Source organism: Drosophila persimilis, unplaced genomic scaffold, assembly GCF_003286085.1.
Source record: "Drosophila persimilis strain 14011-0111.01,24,50 unplaced genomic scaffold, DperRS2 tig00000780-arrow-arrow-pilon, whole genome shotgun sequence".
Lineage (NCBI taxonomy): Eukaryota > Metazoa > Arthropoda > Insecta > Diptera > Drosophilidae > Drosophila > Drosophila persimilis.
In genome coordinates, this window is record NW_020825353.1 from 1,245,340 (window position 1) to 1,259,641 (window position 14,302).

Genomic DNA, 14,302 nt, shown 5'->3' on the forward strand with positions numbered 1-14,302 from the left:
ACACACACACACACACACACACACACACGTGTATAATAAATACAAAATTTATGGGTTTATGGTACGCCCGATTATAATACTTTTTTCGGGCAACAGTTGGATCGAAAGAGAGAGAGAGAGAGAGAGAGAAAGGGAGACGGCTCTGGGGTATGTGGCACAAATTTGAACTTGAAACGGAATTATTTCCCAAAAGAGCTGATTCAGTATGACTACGTGGGCTGGGGATTACGAGGATTTTGGACGGTACAAATGCACCCACGATATGTGCACGATTCGGGGCTGGGGGGAAGCCTCTTCGAGTTCCAATTATTTTGCGGGTTTTAATTATCACCCACTTGAGAGTTCTTTGGGAAAGCTGGGAAGCTGGGAAACTGAGAAATTCCAATTAAAATACACTCGAATCGAAATCCGTAAGGCCGGGCCAGCCGCCAAAGGAAGTACCCTAGGGTCGTTCCAATATTCAGAAGCAAATCGAAGATGGAAGAAATATTGATGGCTGTGTCTCTGCCTCTGGGTGGATGGTGGATGGTGGAGCCTCGGCTCGGCTCCTCCTTGAGGCAAAAGAAGGTCAGGGCGTGTCCTGGCTAAGGCGCCTGCCTCGACGATTCCGTTTCGATTCGACTTGTTCGATTCCTAATTGAATGGGATTAAAATAATTGCTCAGCAACCGACAACAAAACGAAAGCTAAGCACACAGCAGAGCTACCTACCTCCCCCCCCCCCCCCCCCCCCCCCACACACCAGGCTCCCCGCCCCTCCCCCCGCCACGCCATCAATTATCGCTGCCGTCGGCTGTCGGCTGTCGGCTGTTGTCTATTTATTTTGTTATTAAATAATAAGACACAAATTAATGCAATTTGTTTACTCAACTTAACTCGACCGAACACCAGCCAAAGACACAGCAGAGGCGGTGGCAGGCGGCAGGCGGCAGGCGGTGGCAGGCAGCAGGCGGTGGCAGGCAGCAGGCGGTGGCAGGCAGCAGGCGGTGGCAGGTGGCGGGGGGTCTCCTCAATTAACCCCCCAACAAGGAGAGCAAGAAGAAGAATTGCCCGGCGAAAAAAATCAACCGAAAACACCAACAACCTATTTCCATCTTCTGATTAGTCATTGTCTGGTTGTCCACGCGACAAGCCAAAAAAAAAAAACAAAAAAAAAAAATAGAAAGCGAAAACTCATTAATTAAGCATGTGAGGAGGTGGTCGGTCTTCCAAACATTACAATAACCATACAAAAAAAAAGGGGAGAGGAGAGCAGGGAAACAGATCTGAGAAACGTGCCCAGCCTCAGTGGCGGCCAAGAGGCACCTCTCTCTCTCTCTCTCTCTCTCTGTGTCTATCGCTCCCCTCCAAATGGTCTATCAATCCCGCCCATTGACTTCCAGGTCAACAGACAACAAAAACAGAAACTTAAAACCTCAAAATTTGACACCACACCCCGCACCGCACCGCACCGAGCCACACAAGATGATAAATCGTTTTTCTGTGTGTTTCTGTCTCTGGTCTCTGGTCTCTGGTCTCTGGGCTCTGTCGGTGCTGTTTCGCTTTTTATTGATGGATAAAAAGCTACCTGACTGACCAACAAATAGGGATGGTAGATCTCTGTTTGTATCTGTATCTGTATCTGTATCTTTGTCTGTGGTTTTGGTTTGGTTTCAGTTTTGTCATGGAACCAATTAATTGGCATTTACTTAAATTATCCGCTTGATGTTGGATCGGTCTATTAAATACCCCTTAAACAACCATAATTGGATTTCAGGTTTCGCCTGAGCTTTTCATTGTTTAGGTCTCGGGTTTGGACTGCGAATCGAAAGAATCGAAGCGTAGAAGGGTAGACCCAGAGAGAATATCCATGAAATTGTACCAAGCGACACACACGAGTATATTGAAAAATTAGATTGCCTTTGAGCATGGATGTTGTGAAAAGTTTGATATTTTGTATTAATTTAATATACATATGTACATATATATTTTATTTTATTAATTTGTTTGCTATATATTTAAAAAAAATTTATTTTATATATTTTTAATTTTTAATTTTTTGTATTCATGCATTTAATTAATTTTTAATTTTTTTTAATATTTTTGTTTATTTATTACAATTATTTTATTTTTTACAATTATTTTATTTTATAAATTATTTAATTATATCAATTTTGTATGTATTTTTTTTAATTTTTTTGATATATATTTTTTTTTAATTTATTTTTTATATATAAATATATATATTTTTTTTTTGTATTCATGCATTTAATTAATTTTTTAATTATTATTATTTTTTTTTTTTTACAATTATAATTATATTATTTTTTATTGTTTTTATTTTTTATTTATTTTATTTTTTATTTATTTTATTATTTATTTATTTTATTTTTTATTTATTTTATTTTATTTTTTATTTATTTTATTTTATTTTTTATTAATTTTATTTTATTTTTTATTTATTTTATTTTATTTTTTATTTATTTTATTTTATTTTGTATTTTAATTAAATATTTTTATACTTCGATTAAATCTGTTTCCCACAAAATAAATAAATTATGTATATTTTCATACAAATACATTCGCATACATTAATGTTTAAAACAGTTAATATAATTAATTTTATAAATTATAAATTGTATATGAAACATTTATTGTTTTTTGCTGGCCATCTCTTGCGAAGAGATGCCCATTTGTTCCTTTAAAATGAGTCCATCCCCCACTCGATGCACAGACCTCTCCCAAGGGATCTATCCATCCATCAATCTCGTTGATTGCTCTCCAATTTTCAGCCCGCAAATGTTTGTCGCCGTTTTCGCCCAAACCCCCCTCCCCCCTTGGGGAAGGTGTGAATATTATCCACCTAATTTATAGCTCTTTTATCCGAGCCCCGAGCCTATTCTTTGGCTAATTGAATTGTAACTTGAATCGCGTAGCCCATTGATTGATAGGCCCATTCAACCATTGAACCATTGAACCATTGATCCCTCCCCGCCCTCTAGTGCCACATCCCCTCGATGCCAATCAAAGTCCAGTTAAGGCTTCTCATATTCGATGGCCACAGCCAGCAACCAGCAACCAGCAGCCAACAGCCAACAGCCAAGTCGTCGCCTCTCCTCCATTGATTGATTAACTGGTGGCGGCCCGTCGGTTTCTCAAAAGTTCTTCATTCATTCACTCAGTCATTCGTAAGACATACATATATGTATGTATATTTTTTTAAGCTAATTACCCGGCGCCTTCGGCTTCGGCTTCGACGTCGACGTCGACGTCGACTTCGCCTTTGCGCGACTCTCAATCAAAATGCTATCAAAAATTTCAACATCCCACCATACATAGATGATTGGCAATTATTTATACAAACATAACATATTATTGGAGGAGGAGGAGGTGGTGGTGGAGGAGGAGGTGGCGGTGGAGGAGTACTGTATGTGACCGAAGCACTTGATAAGACCTCAAGATAAGTGAAAACAAATATCACTTAAGGAGACAGAGTGCGGCAGAGTGCGGCTGGGGGTGTAGAAATACAAGTCACTTGAAAATGTCAGCTATAATACCCCCCCTCTCCAGACGGACCCCTTCGGGCCACAACTGAGCTCCAAAATAGCCGATCCATCGTCTTTGGATCGCTTTTCAAGTGTCGCCATTGACGTTTAATTGCCGCTTAACAAATTTATTCTCCTTAGACCTTTGTTTCCCGATTTGGCAGCACCGGCACCGGCCACAACTCTGACTCGGACTTTTTGGCTTTGGTTTTGGCTTTGGGTTTTTGTTTTCTATGGCGTGAATAATGACAGTTAAAGAAGCTTGTCTACATTTCATGAGATTTTGGATTTTTTGTCGGTGGCGGCGACGGCGGCAGTGGAGGAAGTGAAAAACGGTAGACAATATACTCCATAGAGAATTAAGTTTTGTTTGGGTTTTGTTTTGGAACGGAACGACTGCTGCCGGTTGTATGGAAATTAGAGGGGTGGGGCGCCCCTGCCCTTGGCGGACTTCCGCATTACGATGAAAGTCGATAGATAAACGATGAAGCGATGAAGCGATACCAGATGGAAGATAAACGAGGAGGAGCAAAGAGCGAAGAGCGAATAGCGATACGTGTGGAGTGTAAGAGATATTGGATATTAAGAGCCGTCTCAGGGGCTTTTGTTATTGATCTTTTGTATTTTATTTTTGATTGGTTTTTAATCAATTTGTAGCGGAAATTTAATTGAAATTCAAAAGAGCGATTATCGAAATTGATTTTGAGGATTATCTAAATCCTTCATAGAAATATCATTGTTATCCATTCTTCTATTTGAAAAAAGAAATAAAAACAGAGTTCCCCTAGAACAAAATGTATCCACAAAGCCCAGTCTCGATAGATTACATTTAATGATAGTATCTGGCATATTTTCAGTTCAGCATCGACTAAGTAATCCCTGGAGTAATCTGTAATTTAAAATTAAACCCTCCACCTATGCCGGGCTTCATGAATAAACAACAACAGTTGTTAATTATTCTCTTTCTTTTTGTTTTTTTCATAATAATAATAATAATAATAATGATAATGTTCCGATATACTAGAGTATGTATTGCCATATCAATGGAGTCCCCTCTACCCGCTCCCCGCTCCCCGCTCCCCACCAAGCGACGTTGTGTTTTTTTCTCATTACTAATCGCTATTCCATTCCATTCCATTCCGTTCTTTTTTGTAACTGTTCGGTTTCTATTTTTAGAACAGAGAAGAGCGAGAGGGAGAGGGAGAGCGAGAGGTAGAGTGGGCGCGGAAGAGAGCACAAAATTTATTGTTTATATAAAAGTTATCTTTAAATTATCATTAATTTATCGTGCATAATAAAAAGTGTTGGGTAGTGTGGTGCGGCTCTCCTCCTCCACCTCCTCCTCCACCGCCCCCTTCCTATATGCAGCATATTGCCCTGCTTCTCTGTCGCCATGTATTCAAGGGAATATTCACTGTATCCGTATCTGTATCTGCTAGCTCTTGTGTGAGTGTGTGAGTGTGTGAGTCGATTTGCGGTTGTTTTTCTATGAGTGTCGCTAAATGGCACGAGCTTATACTTAATATATGGTATCATATGAGGTTTAGGTATGTCTCTGGCCGATTGAGAAAACAAAGAAAAACGAAACGAGAATAAATGTGTAAATTATTGCAACAACTCATCGACTCGGGCTCGATAAATGGAGGAGGGTTAAGGGGTTAAGGGTTAAGGGTGTCACAAAGGCTTTTCCCTTCCTTTCGACCTGGCTTGGGGCTTGCCTTGGCCTTTGTTGAATTTCTGGGAGCTCCTTGCCACACGAAGAATGCAAAGCTCAAGGAAATGCCATCCTTTTGGAGTCTATACCCCAGCAAATAGTCAAATATCGAGTCCAGGGGGAAAGCAGCACTCGTACGATATATAGTAGGGGGAGATATTTTTGTTGTATAAGAAAGTGTGGTGGGGGTTTTCGCACATGTCGTTCGATTCGCGTTGAAATAAACAATTAGCACATTTCGAGTAGATCGTGAATGGAAGAGTAAACGATGGAATGATAATACGTTCGATAAAAATGATGGGCAGGGAGACCCAAAGAGGTCCAAAGTGTCCTCAAAGACTGAAGACTGTACTTCTCCATCGCTTCCATCCAAGAGAAAAGAGAAAGAGATCTAAGGACTCTAAGTAATATACAGAGACTCCCAAGATCGTATTATGGGCCCTGAATGTCGCTGTTTGAACACCTGGACTTGCCCACAGTCCCACAGTTTTATCTAATGATGAGCAAAAAACATGCCAAAGGTTCCATTAATATTATAATAAGCCAGAGAAAGTCCACGTCAAACAAAATAAATCAAATATCAATGCTCTGCTGCCGTTTCGTGAATATTTGCATATTTTATTGTGACTTTAATTATGAAAATGAGTTGCGTTGCGCAAATTGATGGCAATCTGTGGGATCTATTTCCCAGTTCCAGAACAGGACATTTGCATTAAAAATGCACACGTGTAAACCCCGCATGCCCCGCATGCCCCCCACATTTGAAACAAATTTAAAGATTCAATACATTTTTCTGGTTTTTCTGGGTTTTCTGTTTTTCTGGGTTTTCTGTTTTTCTGGGTTCTCTGTTTTTCTGGCTTTTTTGTCAGCTCTGGCAGGCAGGCACTCACGTGATTTTTGTTGTGGATTGCGGTGTGTGGATGGACCGTCGAGTCGAGTGTGGGGCGGCTGTCGTTGCTGCTGCAACCACCACACCGGCCACTCGGCGAGTGGATTAACAAAGCGAATCGGTTCGAATCGGTTCGAATAGTGTGGCGGCTCCCGTTCGACGGATCTGATCGATGGCCCGTGGCGTGTTCCGTGTATCCTATAATTGCTTTAAGACCGGGCTGCCCTCATAGCTGGAAAAGGCATGCAAAAGTTTACAAAAATAAATGTATAATCCGTTGAGGGACAAATTTACAGATATAAATGGCCAATTAACGAACTGCAAAAAACTGCATTCAATACACAAATACAGGGATTACAGATGCAGTTGTAAAAACTACAGATACACTCGGAGAAAAGACAAAACTAAAAAACAAAAAACTCATCTAAAACTTAAATATAAAATACATTTCAACAGTTGTAATATATAATAATTTTGTGGGGAATTATATTTGCATTTTTTTTCATATAAATCTTTGGGGTGTGTTATTTCTCTGAGTGCAGATGCACCTAAAATATAAGTGGGTTTCCCATTCATTTAGTTGCAAAATAATATGTAAATGGAGTTGCATTTAAAAGCAAATCCCCCCCCCCCTACCCCCTCCCACCCACTGAACTTTTTCTCAATTAATAAAGAAGAGACCAACTTTTTAGCTGGTAACTAGAACTCTTTAAAGGCCGAATGGCAAACATTTGAACAGCTGGATAGCTCCCCGGCTCCGCCTTACGGTGTCCGTGGAGGGGGTCCGTGATATACAAATACAATATTCCCTCTATGTGGGGCTTTTGCACGAGGCAGAGCCGTACTTTGTCCATAACAGGTCCAACACTTCTGGTCCCGTAAGCACTAGGAAAGGAGTCGCGTCCGCAGCAAGGGGCAGCAAGGGGCAGCAAGGGGCAGCAAGGGGCAGCGGGGCTCGGCAGACTCGTGTTGCCACAGAAACGCACAAAGGTCAGAAGAGAGCTCCAGGGAAATGCAATCCATCTGATGAGACTACCGAATGCCCTTTCATTTTTCTCGGAAGCCATGGGTGTCCGCCTACGCATTGGGCAGCCAATTAGGCGACCGAAATAAACAAGGCCATAATGAACGGCATTACGGCTTCGGCCTCGTCCTCGGACATGATTATGGGACAAAGGAGCTAATTCAAGAAGGAAACACCGCCTCGTCCTGGGAAAAGGCACGAAAATGCTGGCAAATACTCGAGCATATCTCTTTTCTGAACGTGAGCCTGGCAATGGAATGCAGCAGCCAACAGCCAACAGCCAACAGCCAACAGAATGTGGCAGTAGCCCCCGAATCCTTGGCATTCCCAAGGAGGCGGCATAGGGCTGCTCGAATGACAATTGCTGGCGACTCCTCGTGGGAGAGTCCTGTGCACGCGGCATGCCACACTCTCGCGGCGGCATACCCTTTCGGCCGGGCGCTGCAGTTATTAATAAGCAAAAGGAAATGTAAACACATAAAACACATTCAGCTGTTGCTCCGGACAGCAAATCCGGCCCTAACGGGGGTCCCTCGTTCACAGACACAGGATAAAGGCGGCAGAGGCAGAGGCAGAGGCAGTCTGCCAGATTCAATTGGGGGGGGATTGATACGCACGTGCGTCATCGTCCCATTTTTGGCTCCGTGTCGCACTGAAGCCGCCCATTGAGCGTGCCACGCCTACATGCGTCAGTGGCAGTGGCAGTGGCAGATGCAGTGGAGCACGAGTTAATTGTTTGCCTACGCAGATAAGTATGCTATGCAAATGTTCAACTTATTTTCGTGCAACTCCAAAGAGAGACAGCGACAGAGAGAGAGAGAGAGAAGGACAGCTCTTGGCCAAGAAAAGGCTAGAAACCAGCCAAGTTATTAAAAAACTTTTACAGAGGAACAGAGAGAGAGAGCGAGAGAGAGAGAGAGAGAGAGAGAGGGAGAGAGAATCCTCAAACAGACTTGCTCCCCCCCCCTTCCCCCACCCCCTTTAGCCGGCCACTTCAGTGCCTCCCCTCCCGCCCCCTTTCAGGGGCTGGGAATTGCAGAGCTCATAAAAATAATAATAAATTTCCTTTCACTCTTTCGCTGTCTGTGTGTGTGCGTGTGTGTGTGTGTGTGTGTGTGTGTGTGTGTGTGTGTGTGTGTGTGTTGGGGGAAATTGCAGGACAAACAGTTGTTAAAAGCTCCAGCGAGGTCGTAAATTTCTGTGTGCCATAAGGGGCATATTGACACATACCCCTGCTCCCCCCCTCCCCCCCACCCTTTCCGATTAATGCTAATAGAATGGAAAACCCCGCCCAAAAAAAAAATTAAGGGAAAGCAACAAGGCTGACAAAACAAAAAACCCCTTTGTGGACTTTCCTCCGACTTGGTGGCGTCGTCGTCGTCGTCGTCGTCGTCGTCGTCGTCGTTTTCTTCAATCCACTTTACCTTTTACTTATTTGTTTATTAAAGAAAAACACTAAAATTGGCAGAGGCAAGCCCACATTCGGGGCGCCCCCACGGCCCGCCAGGGCACAAAGGAGGATATGATATGATATTCGAGGGGCAGATGCCACCACGCAGATAAAGAGCGTCTCCCCCCCTCCCCCCCCCCGAAGAGTAGTTGTCCTGGCCAAAGGACATGCGGCAAGGCAGCGGGATCTCCCCAAAAGAATACCTCTCGTCTACCCAGATTTAAGCTTTCAAAAACAAACTTTAATTAGTTTTCGAAAATGTTGCAGCCAAATGTTTTTTTGTGGCAGCTGCCTCTACGGCTCGTTCTGTTCTCTATCTGTTGCTGTTGTGGGACTCAATTTATGCCCAGCAATCCACACACAATAAACACATTGCTTCCGCCCAGGAAAATCCAGTCGGAGAGGGCCATTAAAGCCAAGTTAAAACAACATAATTTAGTGGCCGTGTGGCACTGTGGAAGTGTGCCTCTGGGGCCTAAACATAAACACACTTGCCGCGTTGAGAGGCCCCGTCCTAAACGGGGGCGGGGCAGCACAACAATGTTGCCCCCAAATCGGCGAATAGATTAGCAGCCCTGCGTCGTGGCTGTGGCTGTGGCTGGCATTATGCAAATTCAGTTTCAGTTTCAGTTTCGGCCTCACTTGTGTTTAGCCGCTATGATTTCCCGGAAACGCCAAAGTGTGTTTATTCGGGGCCAAGACAAGACTTTGTCAGGGCCCAAAGGGGCGGAGTCCAGTAATCTTCGAATCGGGACAGGGGCTCTTTTCCAACGAAGGAGAGTGCATTCTGTGACTGCCAGAAATGTGCAAATGTAATAAGATTTCTTCAAAGAGAAAGCCTTTGGCCTTTGCCCTTTGTTCCTGGCCATATTCAGAGGCAGGTCGGAGGACAAATGTACACAGGCCACAATGATACTCCTGGCTGTGGCTCTGGCTCTTGAAGGAAGCTCAGAGCTTCCTCGGCTGATGCCTTGAATAGAAAGTTACAGATTCTCAGCCCCATTCTCACTCAATGGACTGCAAGGACCTTCATTTTGGTTGGCTTTTTGCGGCTCCAACTTGTTGCATAAACTTTGGCAATCTGTCTCTGTCTCTGGCCAAATAAATCAAGTAGAAAATGCTTTAGAATCGAGGAAAATTCGGCAGGCCAAACGAGTATCAATGGGTGCGGGGGGAGAGAAGGGGGTTGGCCCTCTAGATGGCCAATTGATAAAGCCATAAATGACCGAACAATAAGTCAACTAATTTTGAGTTGGTCTTTGTCTTTTGTCTGTCACACATGCCGCATGCCACATGCCACATGCCATACGCCTCATGCCACATTCTATTTCCCTCAGGACTATTTTGGGACAATACACTGCCAGAGAACAAAAGAGCAGCTAGAGAAAGGCTCTCTCTTTCCAAATTGAATTACAACCCCCCCCCCCCCCCCCCCCCCCCCCCCCCCCCCCCCCACCCTCACCACCAGCCACAATGATAAGACCCTTCCTCTCTTCCGCTTCGTGCCCCTGCCCCTGTCCCTGCCCCTGCCCCCTGTCCATCTCTCCCTGAGCTGATTTTTCCAGCTGAAAACCTTCTTCTGGCTGTTTGGACACCAAAAATCTTCAATTTACTTGCCACCAAAAGTGTCCTGAGGGCGTCCAAAATGTGTGGCATGTTTTAGGCCAGGAAATATGCAACGAAAATTCCCCAAAAATGCCCCCATTCGGGCTCTTTGAAGCTTTCGTTGAACTTTAAGCAGAAGCGGGAAAATTTGTCCTGCAATTCATGGCCGATCCTTTATTCTCTCGTCTTCGGTGTCCTCCAGCAGAAATTCCTGTTTCCCCGAGCTAATTTCCCTAAAAACTTCACATGAGTTTTGCCCAATTTCAGCTGGAATCCAACCAATACAATCCAACTGCCAGAAACTTGTTTGGGGGCGAAAACTTTGTCTTCCTTCGAGGCAGCCCCAAGGATCGCTTAAAGGGGAACTGAAGTCTGGCCCCGTTTCAGCCAGTAAAAGGTCAATGAATTGATTGAATAAACTCATGGGAAAACACGATACGCTGATTGATTGAGTTTAAATCAATGTGTGTGCCTCCCCACCCCGAAAACAATACGCATGTTAATTGATGTTGAATGCAACATTTTGTGGCACAGCCGCAAACGCTTTCGTTTTCGCTGGGTGCCATAATCTTGGGTACCATAAGGAGGTGATAAGGAGGCAGGCTAGGCCTGATTAGCCCCACTTAGGGGTAAGTCAGACCCCAAAGAGTTGGAGATTCAACAGTCCCGAGAGGTCTCAAGGCCGCCAAGGACGCTCATTCGGGCTCGAAGTTTGTAAATAGTTGAGAAAAATACGAAGAGCCATGGACTGCAGTGGAGTGTGCCACAAATTGGGGAAGGGAGGAAGGTCATTCACGAACAGAAGCACACACATAGCACATCTATGTGTGCCCCTGCCACATGCAGATGCGTATGGGAGATGCCTTTCATTGCAGTCAAAAACGCGTTTAACGTCCAGTGCTTTTCAGGTAGTAGCATTTAATGCCACTAATTGTGGGCTCTCCACTACAGTGAGCACTCTAATTGATGGTGTATAATATTCGCTTCAGCAGAGAGAGAGAGAGAGGGGGAGGGAGGGAGAGTGGAATGGCTGCACACACATGCTTGCCACACTGCCACAATGCCACAATGCGTGTGGCGTTGGCCAGGCAACGCACGCGACGCTCGGGCTTTGCTAATTTGTTGGCTCTCATGCTTAAAGGATGCCCAACGAGGTCGCATACCAAACAGAATCTCTAGATATCCTGCTAAAAACAAGGACTTGGCGGCATCCTCCAGATGCAAATGCAATAGCAGCCTCTGTCGTCGAGTCATCGTGTGGGTGCCACACGGCCACGGCCATGGCCATTCCGTACAGAATGTCACCAGACATGACTCCTGTCCCGCCAGACGTCTGTCTGGCATCTTCTATCTAATTTATGCAGTGGCAAAACGCAACGCAACAAACGAGCCGAGGCTCTTTCTCTCTCTCTCTCGAGTGCCAAATTATTTATAGTGGAATCTTTTCTGCCACAGTACCCCCTCCCCTCCCCGCCCCGCCCCGCCCCGTCCCCTCCCCTCCCTGCCACCGCCGTAGAGTGTACAAAATTTTGTTTCTTGAGTTATTAAAAATCTACCAATGGCCTGTTAAATGATTGATCAAACAGCACCTCCCCTATTAGCCCGTTCCAGGCCCCCCCCCCCCCCCTGGCAGTCGCCTTTAAAATTCTTTCTTTCGAGGAATATTTTATATAATTTTATATTCCGTTTCTTGCGACAATCTGTAAACATTGATACCGCTACGACGATGGAAATTTTTACACAATTCACAATTATTTTTTTTTATTTGTATTTTTTTTTACAAATTTCTCGTCTTGTCTCGAAACAAATTTCTTGGCTTTTATTTTTTTTTTTACTTCAAGTTTTTGTTCGTTTATTTTTTTTTAGTGCAACGCGCGAAAAACTTTTGAGGCAAGAAAATGTCGAGAGTGGAAAAAGAATATATATTTTCTGTCGCCTATTTTTCACTTGTTTGTTTGTTCATTTATGAATTGTTAAACAACATGCAAATATTCCAAGGTGACAACGACTATTAAATGCCCTTCGCCGGATCAGCAGATCCTCACCGACTTGCAACATGCCTCCTCCTGCCATCGAGAGGCAGTAGATTTCCACAGAATACACTTTTAAGATTTTCACAATACCCTCAAGGGATTTTAGCATAGTTTTCTATATTATTTGGGTTCTTTGCTTCTAGTCTGTGCACCAAATGGGCCACGATTCGACTTCGTTTAGTGTATTTTCTTGGCCCGATCGAAAAAGCGTTGACCACGAAAAAAGTACGAGCTTGGCATCCGTTTTATTAGTTTCGTTTAGGATCGAACTTCTAATTTAATTATAGGCGTGAAATCTCTTATTGACAGTTGACAGTTCTCTCCCTTCCTCGTTTTTGTTGGCAGCTTTTGCAGGAATTTCTATTATTTTTCGGGGTTTGGTTTAACAATGAATGAAGCCCACGACGCGCGGTCTGCGGTGGCCCCAGAACAGTCCAACAGGCGTTGGAGCAGGCGGTACTGAAGACTGGACTGGACAGAATCCACTGGATCTACCATATGGAATGGTGACCTCATCTCAAAAGGTTCCTTCGTACAATGGAATCCCAAGATTCGAAACCATCCACCATCCTCATCCGGTCGAAGCGAGTCCGAAAGAGTGAGGGAGAAACGATCGAGAAGAGGATCCATGCCGTGTGCCTTCCACTTCAGGGCGAACTGAAGCCAGAAAATGTGCCATCCTGACCGTCAATCGTCGCCAGGATCTGGCACTGGCCTGGGCCGACAGTGGAGCCTCAAGGAACAAGAATATGTGGAGCCCTGGGGGCACATCTTCCACGTTTTTTTTTTGGTGGTTTTTGTTTTGCGTTTGGAAAAATATAAATTCGAAATACGCAAAGATACAGCCACAGCCACAGCCACAGCTACAGATACAGATACAGATACCGATACAGTAGAGATACAAATTGAATTAGCACAACGCTAAATGATCACACGGTCGCTCTAAAAGAAAACAAGCAAAGAAAAACACAAAGTCCACCCAGAAGTCCAGCAGCGAAAACAACAACAAAAGAAAACTAAAATTTGCAAAAAAAAAAAAAAAAATAACACACAGATACAGATAGATACCGAGATACAAGCAACAGATACTCGCACAGAGATACAGATACATTAAAAATATATATTTTACGAGTGGAGATAGAGATACAGATACAGATACGAATAAAAAACACAAAAAAAAAAACAAAAAAAAGGTTGGGCGACAATTTTCACTCCAAGCTCCAGCGAGACCCATCCACACCGGAGCGTAGCGGAGCGGGGCGTGGCGGGGGCGGGGCGAGTGCGGGGCGGGGCGGGTGCTATTTATAGAACCCCTAGATGATAAGATTGTGTCCCCGTTGTGCCGAACCGCAAAACTTTCTGCGGTTTTAGCGCAAAATATACATCAAAAAAATAATATACCATAAAAACAGCAACAAAAACCGAAAGAAAAAAAAAAAACCAAATGAAGAACAAGTTTTGTACAACACAATTTTTGGATTACCAAAATGGAGATACAATATCTCTAATTCTCTAAAGCCTGAGTACTCTAAAAGGAACAAAATTTAATTAGATTTTTCTACATAAAATTTCTACATTTGCATTTGCATCCTGTTCCTGGAAGAAGAAAAAAAAAAACACACACACTTTTCATTAGTTATGCTAAGCGTTTTTCAATTAGCGGACGGACAGACGGACAGACGGACGGAACACAAAATATTCCACGGTCAAGATTACAAACAAAATGTTTGTTTCAAAGCGGTTTTTGTTTTTGCAGGCATTTTCTATATTTAGACCGAAAGCATAGCGAAATAGAACAATAACAATTGTTGGTATTTTAGAATTTTGCGGGTTTATTTATTGTTTCTGTGCGGGTTTCTCGTATGCGGAAATAATGCCCCAAACGGATGAGCCTCTGCTGAAGGAAGAAGGACCATTTGAGGACCCGCATGGGACCCGCGGGGCTTTAAGACCCAAGGACCCACACTCGGTTTTGTCGCACTTTTCGATGGAACTGAACTTTATTCTGCATTCGCACGAATCGGAAACAGAAACGTACTTCAGCACAAAGTTTAATTGAGGGAA

The 14,302-nt window shown here is 43.7% G+C and overlaps 1 protein-coding gene across 2 annotated transcripts in view; it reads right to left on the bottom strand.

The window, feature by feature from the left end:
• The window catches only part of LOC6602401 (receptor-type guanylate cyclase Gyc76C), a 44,578-nt gene that overhangs the window by 17,712 nt on the left and 12,564 nt on the right, over positions 1-14,302 (bottom strand). For both annotated transcript variants that reach the window (XM_026992717.1, XM_026992718.1), the window contains exon 3: positions 6,128-6,358. The gene's annotated coding sequence lies outside the window, so the exon portion shown is untranslated. The remainder of the gene's footprint in view (positions 1-6,127; positions 6,359-14,302) is intronic.